The following is a 24,225-nucleotide window of genomic DNA, read 5'->3' on the forward strand; positions in this document are numbered from 1 at the left end:
AACAGTAGATTCATAATACATAGCCTAAAACAAAATAATTTACATGTCTTTCGGAATTTTTCATATTCATCAGATAGTTCAGTGGTAGGGTTCCCGGGTCATCCTTAGAATTCAATCGTCAGTCAGCCTTCGGGCCTAGTATGAGTCATTAATGTGTCTGAAACGTTATTGTTTCATTGTGGAATTATTTCCCACTTCATCCACTATTACTAGAAATAATAATATTATTTTCGTTCGCCATTTCCAACCCGTTCCATATATCTGTTCAACCAAAATTTGTAAATGGAAACTTCTTTTTTATATTTGTGTGTGTATTTTGTTAAAATATCAAAATAATTCATACACAATCCAAACTCTGTTACCCAAAGAAAAGGCGTTATTATTCATCATGATGCATACAAATAATACATAGTTCATGTTAAGGCATTCGATGTTTCGATTTTCATATTGGCCAGGAGCTGACACCTTTCCCCCCCTCTTTTCCTTCCAAAGTATCTCTTTTAAGGCAAGTCATCCTAGACAGGGTACAAATCAATTTCTTTTCCTTTTTCCTATCAATTTAAGTACTTATTCCATCGGAATAGGACGTAATATTGAGGTCTCAAATCTTCAATAATAATAATAATAATAATAATAATAATAATAATAATAATAATAATAATAATAATAATAATAATAATAATAATAATAATAATAATAATAATAAAAATAGAAGACAAATTCCATTTGAGGGTAGATTGTATTAAAATTTGTAAAATCGCTCCTAACATTAGGCAAAAGTTACAAAATAGTCGGGACCATCAGAACATATCCTTTGCATATCCTTACAAATAGCTAAATGGTAAATGAAACCTTTCCGGGCAAATTTCACTTAGAAAGTAGGGCTACTGAACTCACAAGAGCACTAAGAAAATTTGTTTCTAAGTAATTGTTATGCCGGCTAAGCTAAAGAAGAGTTGATGAGAAAGAATGAAATACTGGGATAGAGAAAGTGGGAGAAAGCAAAACTCCGAGAAAACCTACACACAAGGTGTTTTTCCAGCACAATGCCTTTGAACGAGATGTGGGTTGTACTCTTAAATTCACGACATTTAAGTAATAATAATAAAAACAATATAATGGTATTAAAATTTTTTAAGTTGCTCTTAAATTAGGCAAAACCTACAGAAAAGTTTGGATTTCGGGGAGGGGTCCCTACCTGCAAGTCGCACCTCTGAAACTACCAACATTATAAACGAACGTGTTCACTAAAGTTTCTTGTAGAAAGTATTCTACTGTCCGTTTTAAGAAAAATATCTGTAATAAAAATAATGGAATATTATTTAACAGTAAGCCATATAATAAACTAACTTCTATTATATGCAGAGATAATTATATAAGCTTTGCTGCAAAAATATCTACACAGAGCATAATTAAATAAGCTCTGAAACACAAAGTAACAAAATAGCGTATAAGATTCAGCCTACAGAGGAATTGTTACTTAAAAATGGACATACACTATTTCGAGAATCGGGATAAGACGAGAAATGTTTATTTTACTTTTTGTCTCGTTACGATTCTCATCTCCAAAGCGAGACGATAATTTGAGTTAGCCTTGTCCCGTCTTGGATGTAAAATGTTAATTCTCGTCCCGATTTTGTTTGTTTTGTTTTAGAAACAAGGTGAGAAATTCCTCTTCTCGTGGGCAACATAAAACTAAACCGAAATATGCTTGTGAAATGTCACGTTTCTGCTTATAATGGTATGACCTGAGAAATAATTAGCTTATAACTCTTAATCTTCTACGAGATAGTTATTATTGTTATTAGCTTATTATTATTTCTGAAGATTTGATGTTTAAAGTATTGAAACATCCGAATATTCAATATCTAAAAATTAAAAAAAAAAAAAAAATGTGTCATCGTTGAGCAATCGTTATAAAAAAATCTAAAGTAAAAATTGATAGTTGTCTGATGTTGTTTTTAAACATTTGATTCACAAGTTTGTTTCTTCTCCACATCAAAGTGCAGATGTGACAGATTTAATTCTCATACCTGCGTTTGTTTCAAAGCAGTCACCATTACCTGATCAAAGGTGTCTGTCCGGCACTATACAAATTACTGAATATCTGAATTACTCTGTTATAAGACATTTGTTTCACATTATTTTATTATTTGACATTAAGAGCAAACGATTTGATTTCCTCCACCGTTGTTAAACTGGACGTAATGCTTAAAACGTGAAAATCATTTAAATATTAAAACGACTAATATTGTGCAATACAAATAACGAGTTATCAAATAACCACTAGAAGTAGAATTGGTGCTGTAAACGCACTACCCTTTAAATCGCACGCAAATTTGCGTATCCCAAACGTTTCAGCTATCCTCTAGTGTTATTGGCTGATACAGATAGGAAAACAAGAATCATGTCATACATATAGCAGAAGGTAAACGTTAAATGCTGTCGGGCGTCGTAGCCGAGCGTGCTAGTGCAACATACTGGTAACGAAAGTATTTTTTGGGTTGGGTTCAATCTCGGCGAAAAATTTGAAAGCGAAAATGATACACTGTTTCACGCTTAAGTTATACATATCATATCGGAAAAATATTTATTTCTAATAGTATTTTAATGTGTAAAATCAAGACTATTCTCGTGTCCCTCTTACTTGTTTCTCCAATTGCAGTGACCTTGCTAAATTGCCTTAAAATCTGTACCATTTTATTCATATATGAGGAAGGATTATAATCCTCTAGAAGACTTCAAATCAATTGATAACTGATTAGTGACAGTCAGGTACGTACGCAGGGAGTGAATCTAGGGGATATGGAGCCCCCAAATCCCGACTTTTCTGTAAATGTAGTCTAATTTGAGTGGTAATTGCACACATTTTAATATAATTCATTCGATTATTGAATTTTGAACCCTCGAAAAGTTTTGGAACCCTGAAATAGATTCTTATGTATGTTTCGGGTGATAGGACTTGTATGAGAGCTGAAAAGCTGATAGGAAGTGTACGATTGTCCGAATGAATTTATATTTAAAAAAAAACAATAAAAACACTGGATTATTTCATGCTCCAGAATATGATTTTTTTTACTCCATTAGTAACGCTGTGCTTTTGAATAATTGATACGCTTTAAGGGAATTTTAGTTAGAAAACTTATTTTGGATCTTCACTTGATAACATCGCTTCTACATTCAAAGAAATAGCACGCGACTGCTTTCTGCCATACAAGTGTAGAACAAATGACTTTCCAATTGGCAACGCGTTACTAGCTGGAATTACATAACTAGTGGCGCTGATTGTGCCACATTACAAATTCTGGCTACGTCTACATTACAAATCTTACCTTATTATTTTAGTTAGCGATATGTAGCTCCCATGAACAAATTCTTAAAACTTTACTTTTTTTAAATTAAGGTCTTTATTCGTAAGTTTTCGAAGTTAGCTCTTAAGATTATTCAACTATATAAATATTTGTAAATATTTGTTTCAGGTATATTGTCACTCCAAATTCCGTCCCTGGATCCATTGGCTATACCTCACTGGGCAGGACATAGAACAATTGGCCCTGTTACCGTTAAACTGCTGTATAAACATGCGAAAGTTTATGGCTACTCTCATGCTAAAATCACATCTGTGAGGTAATAATAATCATAATGTAAGTTAGATATTTTAGTTGAATAATTTATTAAACCACCAGTTTATAAAACCAGTTGCAACCAAGTTGTTGCAAATATTTTTTTTTTTTTACTTGAATTTCATCATACGGTACGAAAATGGATGAATGTATCTTTTTATTTTTGTAGAGATATTCAGAGTAACAGTTTAATTTGATGACATGATAAGTGATGTATTTAAAACAAAAGAGTTAATTAAATTGTAAAACCAGTTACTTTTGCGCAATACCGAAAAATCAGATACCAAAGCAAGGAATCTAGGTGTGTTAAGCACAGTAATAGTATGTTAGTGCTATTAGTTTGAGTTATCTTGCTAAAATCTTGTGACATGACTCAAGTGCTTTCATTGGAAAGTAAAACATATTTCACTACTTGAGTTAAAAATTCAAATAATTTCCAACTAAAACTTCATCATTCTTCTCGAATTTATATATATTTAGACGTTTTGATAAGGATAAGAATAATTATAATTATAATTTGCTAGTTAAGGCAGTACGATGTAACGTTATTATGAATTAATTTGCTTTTGATGAAATTAAGTTAGCTATTCTCAAAAAGAGAAAAGAAAGCCCAAAATTACATTACATTAAATTGCAAATTTACCGTAACTAACTAAAACTTGCTTTTTATTGCTTCGTTAGAAAATAAAGGAACTTTTGGTGTTGAATACCTTGTTACGATATAATAAACATATTCAAACTTTATTTTAGCAGTTAACAATTTCGTTTTCGTTAATAATTGTTTTATTTTGTACGTACTCAATGAATATTTACTTGAAAATATGCTTTTCCATTCTACAGTTATAAAAGTTGATATATAATATTTCAAGAATTTGAATTTACGTTTCGTATCAGGGCTATTGACATTTCTATGCCAGTAGGATAAATTTTTAAGGACAAATATTGTTGTGTCCAGCGGGAGTCTTTCTTTACCGCTAGCCATCAACTGAGGCATATACAGAGTTGCTAGAGGTATAAATTTTCCTTAATCCAACACCCGCATAAAAGTTTAGTATCTAGCTTAAGTTCTGCTCTAGAAAAGTGATTACTAAAAGTCTCTACAAACCTAAGTGTAATTCGAACGTCAAAATTACTATTAGGAACCGTAACTCGGCTGCTAGCCAATTAAGAAGATCTTAGCTTTACAGGGTAATCCTGGCCTCGCTCAAGACTCAGCTTCAAACAAGTGGTGGTTATTCCCGTGTAATGTGGTTCCTGTCACCACGGACGGCATGGCGCGTCCTCGGGTTGCGGATCGAGAAGAAGGTCTCTAGATATAGAAGTTACATGCGAATATACTGAATAAGCAGTCGCGGACAGACGACAATGACTGGTCCTCCAGCTTGGGGGTTTGGGTGAATCTAACAACCTCATACTGTAAAAGAAAATGGAACTTATTCAGAAACATTCACACAAGCCTCGAACCAGGACTGATAACTTGGCACGACCTCAGCAAAAGAAAAATAAATTGGACATGCGATTTGAAACATGGAATATTAGGAGTCTTTATAGGGCAGGTGTGTTAAAATCAGTAACAAACTAGTTAGAGAAATACAGGATCGACCTAGTAGGGGTTCAAGAAGTTAGGTGGGAAGGAAATGGGACCGTGAATTCCGTAAATTTTACGTTCTTTTACGGGGAAGGAAATCAAAATAACCAATTACGAACAGGGCTTTTCGTACACGAACGAATAATATCAGCAATTAAGCGGGTGGAATTTCTTAATGATAGACTCTCTTTATCACTCTTAAGGGTAGATGGTGTAATATTATTGTTTTAAATGTACATACCCCAACTGAAGAGAAGAATGACGATATAAAAGACAGTTTTTACGAAGAAGTGGAACGGATACTTCACCAACTCCCGCGATACCATATGAAAATTCTATTAGGGGATTCCAATGCGAAGGTAGGACGAGAGGATATTTTCAAACCGAATATAGGGAACGAAAGTCTGCATAAGGAAAGTAATGACAACGGTGTTAGACTCGTGAACTTCGCAATACCCAAAAACCTTATCATGAAGCGTACACAATTTCCACATCGTGACGTTCATAAATATACTTAGACCTCACCTGGCGAAAAAACACATAACCAAATCAATCATATTTTAGAAGATAGAAGAAGATAATCTAGCATAATTGATGTTCCGTCGTTTAGAGGAGCTGAATGTGACACTGATCACTACCTGGTAGCAGCGATAATAAGAGAGAGATTATCGTTGAATAAAGGAAATATATTTAATGTCCGAAAACGAATAGATTTAATTTAAGGAGATTAGAAGAGAGCCAGGTAAGAGAGGAATATCAAATTGAAATTTCGAATAGATTCTCGGTTTTAGAAGATTCGGAGTGCACTAGTGTTGAGAATACTTGGATTGAAATTACAGATAGCATAAAATTTCAGCAAAAGAAAAAACAGGACATGCGGCAATACGTAGGAACAAACCATGGTTTGACCAGGAATACATTCAACTAGCGGAGAAGAGAAAACAGGCAAAATTACGTTACAATATCTGAATGAAATAACTACACAGAATTTCATAGACATCAGGCGGAAAACTTCCGAAGTTTTAGAAACAAAGAAACGCGATTTTTTGAAAGCTAAAATTAAGAAACATGAAGATAATAGTAAAAATAAAAGCATTCGGGACATGTATAATTGGCTCAACGAATTTAAGAAAGGCTATATCAATGTCCTGTGTATATATTAAAAAAGCTGACGGAACAGTTCTCACTGATACAGATAACATCTTAAATAGATAGAAAGCTTTCTTTGACGAATTGCATAACACGCAGCAAAAAACTAAAGTGCATGGAAAAAGGGAAATACACATCGCAGAACCATATGTCCCAGAACATAACCTAATAGAAGTAGAAATCGCTATAAAGAAATTAAAGAAACACAAATCTACGGGCGTAGATGAAATTCCAGCTGAGTTAAATTTAGCTGGAGGCGAAAAATGTGGAACAAGATACACAAACTCATTCTCCTTATCTGTAACAAGAAAGAATTGCCACAAGAATGGAAAGAATCAATCATTGTTCCAATTCACAAGAAAGGCGACAAAACTGACTAATAAATATCGAGGAATTTCTCTTCTGTCAACGTCCTATAAAATTCTCTCAAATGTAATAATTATCGAGGCATTTTTCTTCTGCCAACGTCCTATAAAATCCTCTCAAACATTCTATTAGCAAGATTGACCCCATACGCAGATAAAATTATTGGAGATTATCAGTGCGGATTTAGACGAAATCGATCTACTATCGATCAAACATTTACCATTTGCCAAATTCTGGAAAAGAAGTTGGAATACAATACCCTGGTACATCAACTCGTTATTGGTTTTAGAAACGCTTACGACTCGGTTTGGAGAGAAGCATTATACAACATTCTTACAGAATTTGGAATACTGAGGAAGCTCATTAGATTAATGAAGACATGTTTAAATGAATCCCAAAGTAAAGTTCGGGTAGGAATTTTTTCCACGAGGTTTTACGTCGAGAATGGCCTAAAACTAGGATATGCGTTGTCGCCATTATTATTCGACTTTGTTCTGGAAAACGCTATAAGGAAAATCAAAGATAGCAACCAGGGCCTAGAGTTGAATGAGATTCATCAGGTTATCGCGTATGCTGATGCTGTGAATTTAATAGGGGATGATAGGAGAACAACAGAAAGAAATGCAGAGGTCTTATTAAACGCTTGGAGGGACATGGGTTTAGAAGAAAATGCAGAGAAAACTAAATACATGGAAGTTCGTCGGGATCGTAATACGGCAAATTATGGATGTGTTAAAATACCGAATAATACTTTTGATAAAGTGGATACTTTCAAATATCTGGGATCAATATTAACAGACGAAAACTATCTTCACGAAGGAATTAAATGTCGACTAAAAGCAGGGAATTCGTGTTATTATTCAGTTTGAAATCTGTTGTCGTCGCGATTTCTGTCGAGGAATTTGAAGCTTAAAATATTTAAAGCGATAATCATGCCTGTGGTTCTGTATGGTTGTGAAACATAGTCGCTTACTCGGAAGTAAGAACATAGATTGAAAGTATTTCAGAACAAGATCCTGAGACGAATATTCGGACTCAAGAGAAGCGGGAATGGCGGAAACTTCATAACGAGGAACTACATAATTTTACGGTTTACCCCACATTGAGAGGGTCATCAAGTCTAGGAGGCTCAGGTGGGCAGGTCATGTAGCCAGGATGGACGAAAGTAGGAACGTTTTCAAAATCTTAATTGGAAGACCAATCGGAAAACGACCATTAGGAAGACCTAGGCGCAGATGGGAGGTCAACATTAATGTGGATCTCGCAGAAATAGGATTACAAAGTAGAAACTGGATCCAATTGGCTAAGGATAGAAGTCAGTGGAGAGCTTTTGGGAACGCGGCATTGAACCTCCCGGTTCCATAGGCCTTAGAGTTAGTTAGTTAGTTTGGTGGTTATTTCCTGTGATAGAGTTGATAGCCACCAACCTAAAACATGTCTTTGCAAGTTAGAAAATAAAAAGGATATACAGTATTTCCTTCCTGAGTGACTACATTTATTTGCTTTAGAAACTATACCTAGGTATAGGTTCCACGAGTCTGACAGAACCCTGTGATAAAAAGTGTGTTTAAAATATGTATGAAAAAAGTAGCTTATTTTTGTCAAAATAACAGAGTTTCAGTGAATACTCTATAGGCAGTACACTCGCTAAACCAAAATAACTCTCAAATAACTGGAAGATCGAGAATCAGAACCAGATATTGTTAATATTTCTAGAATTTATACAATGTAGTTTGGTTTTAGTTCAGAGAATGCAAAAGGTTAGGTATTAGAGTTTTATCGACTGCCTAATAGAATTTTGATATTTGTAGGAGCGTAGCTCAAGCAAAGCTAGGTTCAAAACGATTGATGCAGGCTACCACCTAGGTATAGGATACTACTAAAATACCAGGCCGTAAGTCAAATACGTTGAGAAATGAAATAGATATTTAGCTATCTGTTCCCAACTGTACTCAAGGTAATCGTTCAATGTGCAAAGATTTACAGCAAAAAAAGAGTTAGGTAAGGAATATCTAGAACTGTCAGATTCAATCACAAGGTCTTGAGAAAGCACGTTCTGTCTGTGACCCTATGCATGGGGCCCAAAACAGAAAAAAGGATTAACGGTATGTTATTAATTACGATTTCGTGGTAATGTTACCACGTCCAGTAAGTAATTCCTGGCCGGTGAAGACGATGTGGCGGTCTTAGTTGGGGTATTTTAAACAGCGAAAGTGTTTCGATACAATGGGTAGCACGGCATATTTGTAGGGTAGATATGCATATGCCGAGTCGAATATTTTAAAGGTTGGGCATGTGTAATAAATCAGAAATTCTTTGAGGGCAACGAAGAAGCTGTGATTATTTCTGGATTAATTTTAGTTGGTAGACGGAATACTACGATCAGAAAAAGCCTCCTCAGATAAATTCTAAAAAAGATATTCCTTATCGAGAAACTCTGTGGTTTGGGCACGTAACTAAACACGGGCAAAGATTGGTTTTCAAGACACTGTGTCTGCGTAGTTTATGTAAAAGGAAGATGTGTCTTTGTTAAGTGTCTGTGTGTTGATTCAACTCTGTATAAATTTCATACATTTCATTATTATAAATCTTAAGTATAGTAGTTATAAACTCGGATATGAAAGCAAAAAAAAAAAAAAAAAAAAAAAAAAAAAAAAAAAAAAATACGTATATACATATATATATATATACAGTGGCGGATCCAAGGGGAGGGCTATAGGGACTATAGCCCCCCCTTGACACTCAGGTTTGCACTGTATAAAATGGGTTTCAATCCTGCTTTACACTGGATAAAACGGCAAACTATGGTTTAGTTCCTCCCTTGATCATATCCTGGATCCGCCACTTTATATATATATATATATATATATATATATATATATATATATATATATATATATATATATATATATATATATGTGTGTGTGTGTGTGTGTGTATGTATGTATGTATGTGTGTGTGTGTGTGTGTGTGTGTGTGTGTGTGTGTGTGTGTGTGTGTGTGTGTGTGTGTGTGTGTGTATGTATGTATGTATGTATGTATGTGTATGTATGTATATATGGATTATATTACCCTCTAAACTGAAAACATACATTATAAAACTACTTCTTAAAAATAATCTTGTTTATTGTCCATTACAAGATTATGTGATCTTAATGTGAAAGTTTCAATTCTATATGTATATCATAATTTTTGGACATTAGGGAGAAGGTTGTGGGATAGAAAGTTTTCATAAATTTGGGAACTGTCTTATAGGTTGAAAAACGAACTCGCCTGTGGAAATAATAGTTAGTTTAAAATGTAATTAGAAGTACAAATAGATTAATTGTGTTAATCAAGATTGTATGGAATAGTAACAAATTGATTACGAAGATTTAGATTATGATACTGAATTATGTACGAATATGTATATGTATGAATGACAAAGTTAATGTAAGCACAGATGGACAATAAAGCGACAACGTAAGATATGTTGTTTAGTGGTTAGAAGGATTCAGCGGTCACCTTCTTGTGTAACAAGGTTTCTACAATTTTCTAAACGGTGATTAAGTATTTTTTTATGAAATACCGAATTATTTGATTCTAGCTAACAATATTTGGCGCCGTCGGTAGGATGTCGCACAGTAAACCGAATATGTTAAAACCTTTAACTGTTTCTTTACGTTGCGACAATCGAGAGGTACAGCTTTTAGTGGATGCAGGAGCGATAGTATCAGCCATCACCTTAAAACAAAAAGACACCTGGTTCCCGTTAAACAAAATTATGGATGTTTCTAGTTCACTTAGAAACGCTGACTCATCAGTTATAGACCAAGAGATAGAACACTTATTTACTCCTGTTCACCGTAAACGTAGTTATGTGCTTAAGGTTGCCCATAACATACAGTTTTCAGAAAGGCTTTTCTGAACGTTGATGAGTGGTGAGGGTCAGAGTAATGACATCATCAACAGGGCTGCAACCGCAATTTATAACACAATGTTTAACTAACGATAACTTTCCACTCAATGAAGGTAGAAACTTCGTGTATCAAATTGAAGGTAATATGCGTGTCTAAAATTTCATACTATTGTGTTTATTTACATTTTTGCCATCTTTAAGTATGGCGCATGATTCGCTCAAAATTTAGTTTCATTCGCGTTGCAGTAAACATTTATTGGCAAATAACTATGAAACCATACATGTTAAAAATCGAATAAAAACTTTGATTTTATGTATCGTATGGTGTTGTATTCTTGACTTCTAATATTATGCAAAGCAAAATATAATACGTAGACCACTTTTTTTTTTATCAAAAGTTCACTATAAACTTTGTTAAGTGCTTAAGATTTCACATAATCTCTAGTCTTGAGAAAGGTTTCTCTCAAGGTTGGTGAACGGTGGGGATCCGAGTAATATGGTCATCAATATGGCTGCCACGCCAATGTGTGATAATTTACTTAAACAAGTATAATTCTACAACGAAGCGTCGTTGAGAATTGTTCTTTTTTTAAAAAATACTCGTAATGAAGAGGCCTTTGTTTTGTGTTATACCAATATATTTCATAGCTCCTATAGTCTTCCCGATATTTAGGCTGAAAGTTATATTTTACTATCTTTTTGTAACATAGTGAATGTTCTAAGTCCAACAACTTTTGAACTGTTAAGAGAATAAAATTTATGAGAAGATTTAAAGTTTATATATTGTTGAGTATTTAATAATGACGTGAAGCATAGGATTAAGAGATATTTCTGCGAGTTATAAATTATTTTCTACTTTAGGCCCGTGTCTTTCTAGCTAACCCGTAGACCTATGTATGCTCCCTTTGCTAAATATTGACTCAGTATGCCCCGTTGTAAGACAGACCCTTTCTTAAGGTGTCTGTCTATAAAACGCTGTGAAACATATTTTTTTCTCGAGTTCAGTTGACATGACTCTCGAGCAAACAGTGAACACTGACGTGGCATCAAGACTTAACTAGGATTACTGCGTTTGTCAACTCTGAAACCAGAAAGGCTAGATGGATGAAAACTAGGTCAATGAGAAGCAAAATAGTAACACGTTTGTTGGAAGTCAGTGAAGTATCACGGGAACCTGATTCTAAACAGGACATTCTACAGAGTAGAATCGAGAAAGACAACAAAGATGTTGAAGATGTAATCTCTTCACTCAAGAGCTATTCAGATCTTTTGGAAGACATAGACAGAGACAGCCCTTTTAGACACATATGCAGTGGGCAAGTTCTGGACAGCAAAGTAAGTCAAAATATTCTAAGCGCATACTTCAAAGGCACAGAGGCCTTCGAAAAATTTAAGACGTTATATATTAGTGATTCAAGTAATGTTGAACTTCCAATACCAAGAAAACTCGTTATGAACTATGCATCTGTGTGTGCTTCTAAAACTATCCAAAAATCAGACAAACTAAGGTCGTAAAATGAACGCGTGATCTTTTTACAATACTTCTTAATATTGCCTATGAACAGAGGTGTTACATGAGGGATGTTTTGACTTAATCTCTTACGCGAATTCTCCTAGCTCTTGGACAAATAGAATCCTCTATGAATAAAACATGTAAATCAAAACCGATGCATAAGTTGGAAGAGCTTCAGAAAGGATGATATTGCATCTGCTCCAGCTACTGTGGACACAATAATCTTTCATGCCATGTTCATCCTGCATACAATTCAATTCCCGAATAACTGTGGAGTTCTCGCTTACAACATCCTTAAATAAATCTGTAGAGAAGAAGGTAGAGAAATTCACTTAGTGTTTGACGTCTATGGCCCTCCAACTATCAAGGATACTGAACTTAACGTACGCAATGTTGAGATTGTAGTAAATGGAGCAAACGTGTCTCGACTTAAACAAGAAACCCAAAAAAGACATTAAGGGCTCTACGAAGCGAGTCATTCAAAATATCTTAAATAAACTTTTTATGCAAAGAATGGAGACCTTCTAAATATTGCAATTTACTATACAACAAAACATTATATGTTGCTGTAGATCAGCCTTGTTACAAGTACTCACTTGTAGGAATGAACATTAATGTGGTTGAGGTGAAAGAGCTTGCATACAACACAATCAAGCAGATACGAGGATCATTTGGTATACTTTTCACACAATTCTATTAACGAAGAAAGAAATGTTTTGGTGCGAGAAAACGATTCCGATATATTAGATATTAATGATCTATCACCAACAAAACTTAAAGAATGCACAATTATGGTTTCAATGTGATTTATCTTCAAACAACTCTAGAAGGCATACCAACGTCACAAACATAGCTAAAGAAATAGGAAGTGAAATAGCGGACAGCCTGCCAGACTTTCATGCCTTCACTGTTTCAGATTACACTGTTGCAGACAAGGAAAAATCAAACCATTTAACAAAAACCATGGCTCACCAAAGAATTTTGGCTAAATTGGGAGAATCCGTCTTGGTGGAGAATCATTGCTGTCTGGTGCAGAGACATTTGTGTGCTGTATGTATGGTCATTCTTCGTACACCTCAGTATCAGAAGTGATATACAATATTTTAAAAAAGAAAACGTCTCCTGTGTTAAGAAGTAAACCGTTGTCAAAAATTAGACTTGTTGATCCTACTATTCTTCCTCCATCAAAAGCTTCTTTGGAACAAAAATAAAACGGAGCAATGTCGTATTCTGGACGTGGAAATATGCAAACTTCTGTAACCATCTCGAAATCATTGACCCAATCTGTCATGGATGGAACTTAGAAACCGGAATATACCAAGTTAAGTGGTATGAAGGGCCTATGTTACTTGACATTTTTCAGCCGGAAGATGACGATACTTCTGAAAGGATCAAGTTGCTTCAACAAGCTGCGATAGCGACAGAGATTCTGATTATGAGTAATAGGATCGGTACAAAAAAATGCTTAAAGCGGAACGCAAGGTTGAATTTTGCATTCTTTCTTATACCTACTGTAATATATATAGTATTAGTTTTAAGTTTACTTTTTCAGTAGAAGAATATTACGTTACAAAAATATATTACAAATGTGCTTATTACATAATGGACAAACTTCACATAAAAATATTTCATTTTTTCTTACTTAATTTTTGTTTATGATTATATCACATTAGAAATCCATCTTTTCCATAAAATTTGTTATGTGTTAGATTATAAATATAAAAAGATTATAAATAACCTACATCTTAATTCATCCCTACAGAATGTATTGATCAAAAAGTTTTTGGTTTTGAAGAAAGGCTATGTAACTGCAGTTACTATCGCTCTCTCCATCCAAAAGCCATGTTTCATTCTCTACAATATTAGGAAACTTTTTGTGCTTTCACAAATTTTATTTCTTTTACGTTTTAAAAGTTGTTGGGTTTTAAACATTCACTATGTTAAAAAAAAATCGCAAATGTAATTTTCAGGCTAAATAGCAGGAAGACTATTGGGACTACGAAATATATTGGTATATCACAAAACAAAGGTTACTTTATTCTGAGCATTTAGACAAAAAAGAACAGTTCCCTACGACGCTTCCTTGTAGAATTATGATTTTTAAAGTAAAGTATCACACATTGGCGCGTCAGCCATATTGATGACATCATTACTCGGATCCTCACCGCTCACCAACCTTGAGAGAAACCTTTCTCAAGACCGTTTTGCTTTGCATAATATTAGAGGTCAAGAATACAACACCATATGATACATAAAATCAAATTACTTATTCAGTTTTTAAGATATAACAATCGGATGTCGTTGGAAAGTTCAAATTATGCTCTATCACGATTGTTACGTATCGTGTTTTCATATCTATAGTGCTTTCATATCTGGTGTCATAGTTATTTGCGAATAAGTATTTACAATAACACGAATGAAACTAAATTTTGAGCGAATCATGCGCCATGTTTAAAGATGGCAGAAATGTAAATAAACGCAATAGTATGAAATTTTAGACACGCATATTACCTTCAATTTGATACACGAACGAAGTTTCTACCTTCATTGAGTGGAAAGTTATCGTTAGTTAAACATTGTGTTATAAATTGCGGTTGTAGCCCTGTTGATGACACCATTGCTCTGACCCCCAGCACTCACCAATGTTAAGAAAAGCCTTTCTGAGGACTTATGTTACAGGTAATCTTAAGAACATAACAAAGTTTTTGATAAACTTGGAGTAAATAAAAGTGTGCCATTTTGGTCTATTATCTCAATTTGGGGTTATGTGAATGTCAGAGTTAATTTTCATAGTCAGGAATACAATCTACCTCTTGTTGTAATTAAGCATGTCTTATCAATTCCCAGTTAGGTAGAAATTGATTGTATGTTCTAACTTCAACGTTGAGGCAGCAAAACAGATAATTTTTTGAAGATTCAAACAGTGTCATCGATGATGAATGAAAGCACCGAAGCTCAGTATTATCAACAGCAGAGTCTAACACAGTTTGATGCGATATTTTCTGATAATATTGACCACCATGTGAAGGGATATAAAGTAAACATTCCTATGAAACCGAAAAATATTCCCATTTTTAGGGAAGCATGTCGTATTCCCTAAACACTTAAACGGTGATTAAGTATTTTTACAAAATACCGAATTATTTTATTCTAGCTGTGCCCTTCTCTCTCCACGCAAATTCCAGATTGTCAGCTGTAGGTGTTTTATCGCAAATTTTTGCATAAAAAGTCAGGTCATAAATTAAGTGCAAATTCTCATTGCATATCTATCATTAATATACCTAAAACACACCTGTTGCAGTAATGTTAAGATAGAGTTTTTTCGTGGCTAAACGGTTAGCGTACGCGACTTTGGCATACGAGACCCGGGTTCGATTCCCGGTGGGAGCTCGTATGGTTCGGATTCCACGTTAATCAGTACGTTCACGTCTTATATAGCCTCGCTGCTGAACGGGACATAAAACTCAACTCACCTTAATTTTACGACAACAGTCTTGGCAATTGTCGTGTTTCTGTCTTAAACACCCATTTTACGGACTTCCATTAAATGGCCTTTTTTTATGGCAACACTTTATCAACTTTGTCACATTTTCACACCAATGGATAAATGTTGATGATTACTGCACATATACACAGGGATTTACCTGCAGGAAATTAGTTTTTTGCAGCTGAATATTGATTTTCTCCATTTTTTGTTTTACAGTTTCGGTACTTTCTTTTGATACTACAGAAAACTGTTACGAATTCCAAGACTGGGCATGATCTAGAAAATATCTACATAAAACATACTTTCATGTGTTTTAAATCTCATGTCTATATCGTTCTTGGTTCAAAATATATACACAACTAAACTTTGGGATCTGCAACTTTAGGGACACACCGTACCTTCCACGAGGTGAATGTCTTGCTACAAGAAAATTTTATTTTGAAGTGATGACCAGAACTGGCCAGCTAAGTCATGTGGAGACTACCGTTTCTAATTACCACTTGCTGCTACTTTTTGTTGGAGCTTCTGAAATCTCAAGTCTACGGAAATGAACCCATAACAGTGCGAGAACTCAAGGACGAAGTTGAACGTGTTGTCAGCTACGTAAATTTACAGTCAGAACCAAAATTAAATATAAGTTGGAGGTATACGAAGTGATAGCTCCGACCTATAATTAATATTGTTTCTGACTATACAAGTATGCGCAAAAGCAACTATAAATTTAATCGAGAGAGTGAAATCATGCTGAACAAGTCGTTGGGGACTACCTCGAACGTCATCAATCCTAACGTCTGTCCAACGTGTTAGTAAGTGTCTCCTCATGCAGCCTACTGACTGTGGTCGCCAGAACTAAACGGAGATGTCAGTGAGACCAGATCAAACGCATTGAGAATAAAAATACGCACGAGATTAAGAAGATATATCGTAAATAAGTTATCAGTGCAATAGCAGTTTTAAAACAGAGATGAGTCTCTGAAAGACAAAACATAAAGAAGCCATAGACCACGCAAACACTTTTATATTTATTTTTATTTCATTTTAAGAATAACACAACAGGTAATTCTACTCAATTACAGTCTTCATATGAGAGTTACATAGAATAGCTGTAATATATTTGCAAAATCTATCCTGACTCATAGTATGTACATTCAGAAACATTTTTATATTTATTCAGTTTGTTGTACACTCCACCCATCGTCCACGTTGGTGACGGTTTATTGCATTTGTACGAGATTTCTTACAATGAAAGAAATTTATATTACCCCGCGTATGTTTCCATTGGATACCCTGAGATGAAAGGCAGAGACCAAATGTATAATATTTAATTACTTATTTAAAATTTTGTACAAGAGTATCATGTCATTTAACACTCTTCTGTGATTGAGAGACATTATGTTAGAATTTTCATTAAGCGAAGTACAATTATCATATCTGAGGAAGATGCCTGTTCTCTTGTATACCAGAAACTGCAGAAATTTATTGTGAACTCTTTCTATTCTAATAAAGTCTTCCTTTTTGTGGGGATATGATATAATAGACGCGTATTCTAATTTTAATCTAACAAATAAAAAAAATGTAATTTCAGTAAAGCATTCGACTTATTATATTCTCTTTCCATTCTCCAATTCAATTCCTATTTGCATCATTTACAACTTGATTTATTTGATGCTCAAACGATAGTTTTCTTTCATATATTACGGCCAGATCTTTGACAATTTATTCCCTTTATTTCTTTGCCATCTATTTTATATTGAAATTAAAAATATTCCGCTTCTTAGTGAAGGACACGGTTTTGCATATATCTGTATTTATGTTTAACAAATTGCGCTTGAACTTCTTGGTTGAGATGTCCAAATGTATCACCATATTCCTCGGACATAGCACTGTTATATATTATTTATTCCGTTAGTTAGACAGTTGTCTGTGATGACCACGATTCTGACCCACGGTGAGATGATCTAAACACTGGACGAGTCTTTTCGAGTGTTGAGTGTTGAACACAAGTTATTTCCGCTCATCGGTGTTGTTTCTCACTTTTCGGGTAAACACTTACTTCTTGTTATCTTTATACATATTGTATAAATTCAAAACCAGATTAAAAGTTTTTTGACACCTAATAGTAGAAGTTGTGTTAATACTGTATATATAAATGTTTCAAAATCTCTGAATGTTGGTCGATTTGAACTTATCACACAGAACCAGTGTTTCTTTCAGGAAAAAAAGAAAATGTTTCGGGGGCACACACTTAGTATTCGAAGGGGCACTGCTGGTACTATTCTATTTATTATTATATTATAGACGTATTATTTTGTCTCCTTCGCGGGAGAAAACTCTCAGTGTTAGGAATTGGCAGTGCTCCCAAAAACATGTCTGGAAGAAACACTGCACAGAACCATTTCTTCACTCATCTTGTTTATTCTCATAATACATTTCACTTTTCATAGTATTACATACACTGAAAAAAATCGGTTCTCCGGACAGTGGTATATTGTACAAATATACTGAATCCTCTTGTTTACTACAGAAATCAGTATGGAGCATACGTTATCCATATGCTAAATACGCACTGCCCTCTTTCTCGCTTAGATGTTACCATAGGCGGCGCCACAGTGGGTGCAGTGGGTGCAGCTGCACCCACATTAACTTCGATTTTGAGATTTCCTGCAATAATCCTTTCTATTTTGTATATTTCTTGTTTCCTATATTTGTATATATCTCAGTGACAGTGAAGTCTCTCATTAGTTACTTGCTATAATTCTATGTTTTTCTAGTTTTTTCTTTTTCTTTCTTTTTTGCATGAAACTTAGGAATTATTTTTGTAATCTTAAGGCTCAATAATTCAGAGCGTTCTGGACACAACGTTAGTATGTATTGTCCCATCGTAGCTTGCACCCACATTACCAAAATCCTGGCGCCGCCTATGGATGTTACATCATGTCGTTGCAGGCCGTCTGATATTTAACAGTCTTCTTTATATTACATACACATGCCAAACCGATTAACTCCATCAAACGAGATTTTTCAGTAGTGAGCATTTTAGTAACTTAGATACAATGTAATGCAAAGTAGAAACTGGATCCAGTTAGCTAAGGATAGAAGTCAGTGGAAAGCTTCTGTGATCTCGGCATTGAACCTCCGGGTACCATAGGCCAGTTAGTTAGTTAATTAGTTAGTTAGTTAGTATTTAAATGAGGGTGATACGCATTCTAGTGGCAAACTTTTACATTATGCAGTTAATCGATTTTACCTCTGGAAAGAATGTATCATTTCCAAGTTAAAAATGTTTATAACTGAAACATACATACACACACACACACACACAAATGGAGTTAATAGGTTTGGATTCTAAACGCCTCAATTGTAATCATCTTGTAATAAAGCAATTTTAATGTAAAAATTTATGAAAGCTGAAAGTGATGGAAGATTGCGGACGAATCTCGGTCCTCGATCCCCAAATTTATTAGAATCCATCAGATATTCAGTTCACAATATTCACCCCTTCATTATATCTAACCTACCTGGCACTACACAACTGGTAACTACTTTTTCCAACCTTAATTAATCTAATATTTAATACTGCAACAATGTTTATAAAAATGTTATTGTATTATTATTACAATTAAATATTAGTTTTAATTTCAGATCTAACTTAGATAAGTTAAAAATTGAAATTGAAGCAATGGTCCCCAAAACAATTCTGTTGACATACTACAGTCTCGACGTAAGGGCTTTGGGTTTACGCATAGGTGGAAATGGTATCACAGGAAATGGAATCACTAACCATACCTTAAGTAAGTATAAACTTTACTTAAATACTCTACAAGTGTGAGACGATAAATAAGATTTTGTATAGATTTTTGTCGTCTCGTCTCGATTTTTCTCGCCTGCTTTTTGCAACTTCATGCACAAGATTTACAACTTGATTTCTTGCATAATTTCATCTAGTAGCTACCAGAATTCTTCTGCGCCATGAAAGGCCCACAAAGAGCGTGATATAACAAGATCTAAGCCGTATTTATTATTGGAGTGTATTGTGTAATGACTTACTTGTCGTTTTGAACATTGATAAGTGCTCTTCAGTATATTCAAACAACCACTTTATTGGTTTGTATAGTTTCTAAATAATGATCCATATAACACTAAAATAGATCTTGAGATTTAAGGCTTGAGTGACTAGTGTTACCGGCAAGACTTGAAAAATTTCTCGTCTCGTCTCGAAAATGAGACTATAATTATCATGTTTTACTTCTCGACTCGAAAGTGTGAAACATATACGTCTGGTCTCCATACTCGTCTTCTTTTCAAGACAAAGAATTTCTTGTCTCTTGCCCAACACTACTCTACAAGTACATTGGAAGCGTTTTAAGTGTATGGAAGGGACAGGTTGAAGTTGCAGTATTACCAAAAGAAAGAGTTAGACACAGAAACCAGGCCTGGATAAGTGAATCTGTTGATAGAAAACGTAAGCCAGAGTTTCATTTAACTTTCAATACGTGAAAATTTAAGTTCTAGTCATAAAAGAAGTTGTTGTTTTGCCCCCGAATATTTTACAGTGTACTTTGCATTAATATCTAGGAAACAGTTGACATTACTGTAACCTTAATCCGTTCATAGGCCTATATCCATGGTAACATTATGGTATATGAAATGATAACGCAAGAAATGTTACACATACTTCATTATATGGAAATATGCAACTAATTAAACTTAGTTAAAGAAATTTAACCATCATCATAAAGTGACTTTTCAGGAAATATTTATTTGAACTAATTTATTGTTAATATATTTTAATATTTTGTTACTTATGCCGCCATATACAAATGTATGTGTTGCACATACTGTAGAACTTGATGCTTTGATTGATTTTGAGTTTAGTGTCCCCTTCAGCAGCAAGGCTATATGAGACGTGTACCAACAGTTTAACGTGGCATCGGAACACATGAGCTCCCGCCGGGAATAGAACCCGGGTTTCCCAGGCCAAAGCGCGTACGCTAACCGCTTAGCCACGAAGGAGGTCAGTAGAGCTGGTGTTGGTCGTAAGTTTTAAATGGAGGTTTCCTGATTATCTCCGCAAGATTTGAGGCATTTCTTCTTCATATTAGATGCTACTATCTCTGAACTTTAACCACTGATTTCCAGTTTCCTTCTCTTTTTATTTTCTTTCCTTTTTGAGGGGGAACACAACTGTGTATAACGGAACTATTAGGATCACTATTTGTCACTGAATATAAGCTGAACAGGTGAAGGCTGGATGATAGGATCTGACGAAAAATGTTAGAATGTCAAATAAACTATTTTCGAGAATTGTCCTAATAAACAACCAGCTGCTTCACTACATCCTGGGCCTTATTTCGCAAAAGTACTTGTCTTGTAATACTAGAGTAAAGGTGCTAAAAGTATTTTTATAGTAAAAATATAACAATGGTAACAACTCCAGTACTTACAACTATATGTGTCTTTTACTATTAATCTACGATGCTCGATTCACAATTTTTGCAGATAATAATAATACTTGCAGAACCTATATAAGTTTCGTGAATTGACTGTATGGCTGATATATATATATATATATATATATATATATATATATATATATATATATATATATATATATATATATAAACGAATAGATGGCACTAAGCAGGTCAGCAACCGAAAGAAGCCTAGGAGGGCCTGACTCCCCTCCCCCCCAAAAAAACACTATGCGTTAGTATGAAAATGATAATACAAAACTATGAGAAGAAGAAATATAGAAAACAAGTACGAACGAGGTAGGGAAATACATACAAAATTTGGGTAATTGCAGTAAGTGGAATGGCCCAAATCAGATATGGAGTTCGAAAAGACCAAACTGAGGAATAATAATAATAATTAAAAAAATGGCGAAATTTGTGAGTGTTCCGATCTGGGTAGACATCTATCACCAAAGAGGTACAGCAAAAACGAGATGGATAACTCAATAAGGAACAACAGGGAAGACTTACTTTTAAAACAACATTGGTGAAAGTAATTTTGTCTTTCATTTGCTAAAGAAAATATTTTTTATTGAGTTTTAGATTTAATCGGGCTACTGCCGAACACGGGGCCAGAAATTTATAAAATTTTGAAATAAAACTGTTACTTTACAAACAAATATTGCTGAAACCCTATAATCGTGCAGGTTAATACGACTAAAAATGCATAGATTTACATGTTCTATGACCCCCACATGCCATAAAGAGCCTTTTGGATGTCTTTGCGCCTTAACGTTTAGTTGCATGCAAGCTCGCCTAGACATCACGCAATAAAAATATATAGTGTTGGTTATTTTTGTTTTTCTGTTCAGTTTTGGAAAATCCGTGTATTTGTCCACCAGAACGTCACCAGATATTTTGTTTTTAACTTTTCTTGCAAACAATAGATTAGATTACAGATGCACATATCGAGATCAGGTAGGTGTTATGTTATAGCTTGTTGTGGGATAGTTTATTCTGCAGTCCACACAATCTTGGCCTCAGGTTATTCTTATTTTTGGATGCTTTGACTATTCTCTCACCTTCCGCGTACCAAATACTCACACTGAAAAATATTATTTTAATTATTCATTCTGTTCCACGTTAATAAAAAAAACTATGCACTATTAAGTGATAATTCACTTATTATATAATTTGACGTAAGTAATTTTTTTGATAAAGATCAAAAATTAATAATTTATGCTTGAGGAGGATTTTTTGGGCTATTTTTCAATACAACTGAAGGGAGTTTGTTCATTTTTCATAAATACGAGTACACAGTATTATATAAAGGTAATCAAGAAAGTTCTGTCGCTTTTTTTACCCAGACCCCTCGAACATCAATATGTGACCTAAGACTTACCTGTAAGATCAAAAATAGTCCCCATCAGCATCGACAACCTCTGCAAATGTTCTGGAAGGCCACGGATTCCATAGCGCTAGAACTTCGTGAGCCGTGAAGCAAAGAAGGTATCAAGTGCATTTTGTACGTCTACTAGGAATTTCAACTGGCGTCCTCTAAGCTGATTGTTCAAGGAATGGAACGGGTGAAAATCGGACGGTGCAATCTCCGGGAAGTATGGCGGATGCAATAGTATTTCCGATCCAAGTTGTAAAATGATGTCCCCGGATCATCCTAGCCACGTGGGACTTAGCGCTGTCCTGTAATAGTTGCGATTCAGAAGTGCTGGCTCCAGAGTTTTGGGTTTTTCTTTAACACAGCTCAACTGCTGACATTACACTGTTGCATTTTTGCTCTGACCAGCTGGTAGCAATTCCCGATACACGATGTTGCAAGCAGTCCACCAAACACACAGGAGGACCTTCTTCTTCTGCAGTGCTGATTTCGGCTGTTTCAGAACCAGTTCATGGGATCTAAACAATGATGACAACATCGTGGAGCTTCGTATAGGGCCCACGTCTCATCACATGTCAACACCCAGTCCAGAAATGGCTCCTTCCTCAGACGAGGCAACAAAGAAGCCCAGTAGTCTGCTCGCGTTGCCTTCTTGCCCGGGGTCAAATGATGTGAGATTCATCGACCCAACTTGTAGTGCTTCCCAAGTTGATGGAGGTTCTGCCGAATGATTTCTCCATTCACAGTTCCTTACATGTCTGGCCACTTTTCGCCTCAATTAGTGGCTGAAGATCTTCATTTTGTACATGTGTTGTTCTTCCGGCACGTGGTACGTCCTCGAGTGTTTTATCGCCGTCCTTAAACTTGTTAAACCACTACTGTACTGTTCGCATAATCACAGCACCCTTACCAAAGGCCTGACGTATCTTCCGCCCCGGTGCAGCGCCGTTTGCCCCCAGTTTGAACTCGCTTTTATGACGCTCTCTGGAGGTCCCATGTTCACACTGTCCTTATGCAAGTTCACGGTGTAACTGAACTGCCACAAACAGGTAATATGTTGGACATACCCACACCAACAATTGACCTTCCCCTTATCTCCATTCGCATTCAACTTACGGTGTGAGGGCCAATGGAACACAAACGTCCATAAAAAGCGACAGAACCTTTTTGGTTACCTTCATATTACTGTCATGAAAATACAATGTAGTGTAAGTGATTTCTCATCATTCAATGATTTAGGAAGGGTAATTTACTCTAGGGCGTGAATCTTTCTCAATATCATTGTAGGTAGTTTTGTTCATATCTTTGTAGTGGTGGTGGGTGTACAGTGTATGTGGTGCCGGGTTCAATTCCTGATGGAAGAGCATATGGATTTCTTTTATAGATTTCTGTGTTCATGTTCTTGTGGTTCAGTAAAAAAATAGTAAAAATATGAAATAACGAAAAGATTAGGACAATCAAGTTACTGAATAATGTTGAATTAATCAGTTGACTTTTGAAGACGTAGTAGTGCTCATATCTGATGAATTGGATCTAAAGTTCTATCCTAACTCTCGACAAGTGTGCTTTGTGGTGACAAAAGCGACGTGTGCGTGGGTCTTTTAGGGATTCTTCTATTTCCTTCAACATTTTTCCTTTCCTCGATTTTCGTCGATTTTCCTTGCGTCGATTTTCTCAGAAACATCCCAACTATTTTGTTCATATTTCGTAAATACATATTTTGTTAATAACACAATAACATGGTGTAAGTAG

This window comes from Thermobia domestica, chromosome 8 (genome assembly GCF_964235325.1).
Source record: "Thermobia domestica chromosome 8, izTheDome1.hap1.1, whole genome shotgun sequence".
Lineage (NCBI taxonomy): Eukaryota > Metazoa > Arthropoda > Insecta > Zygentoma > Lepismatidae > Thermobia > Thermobia domestica.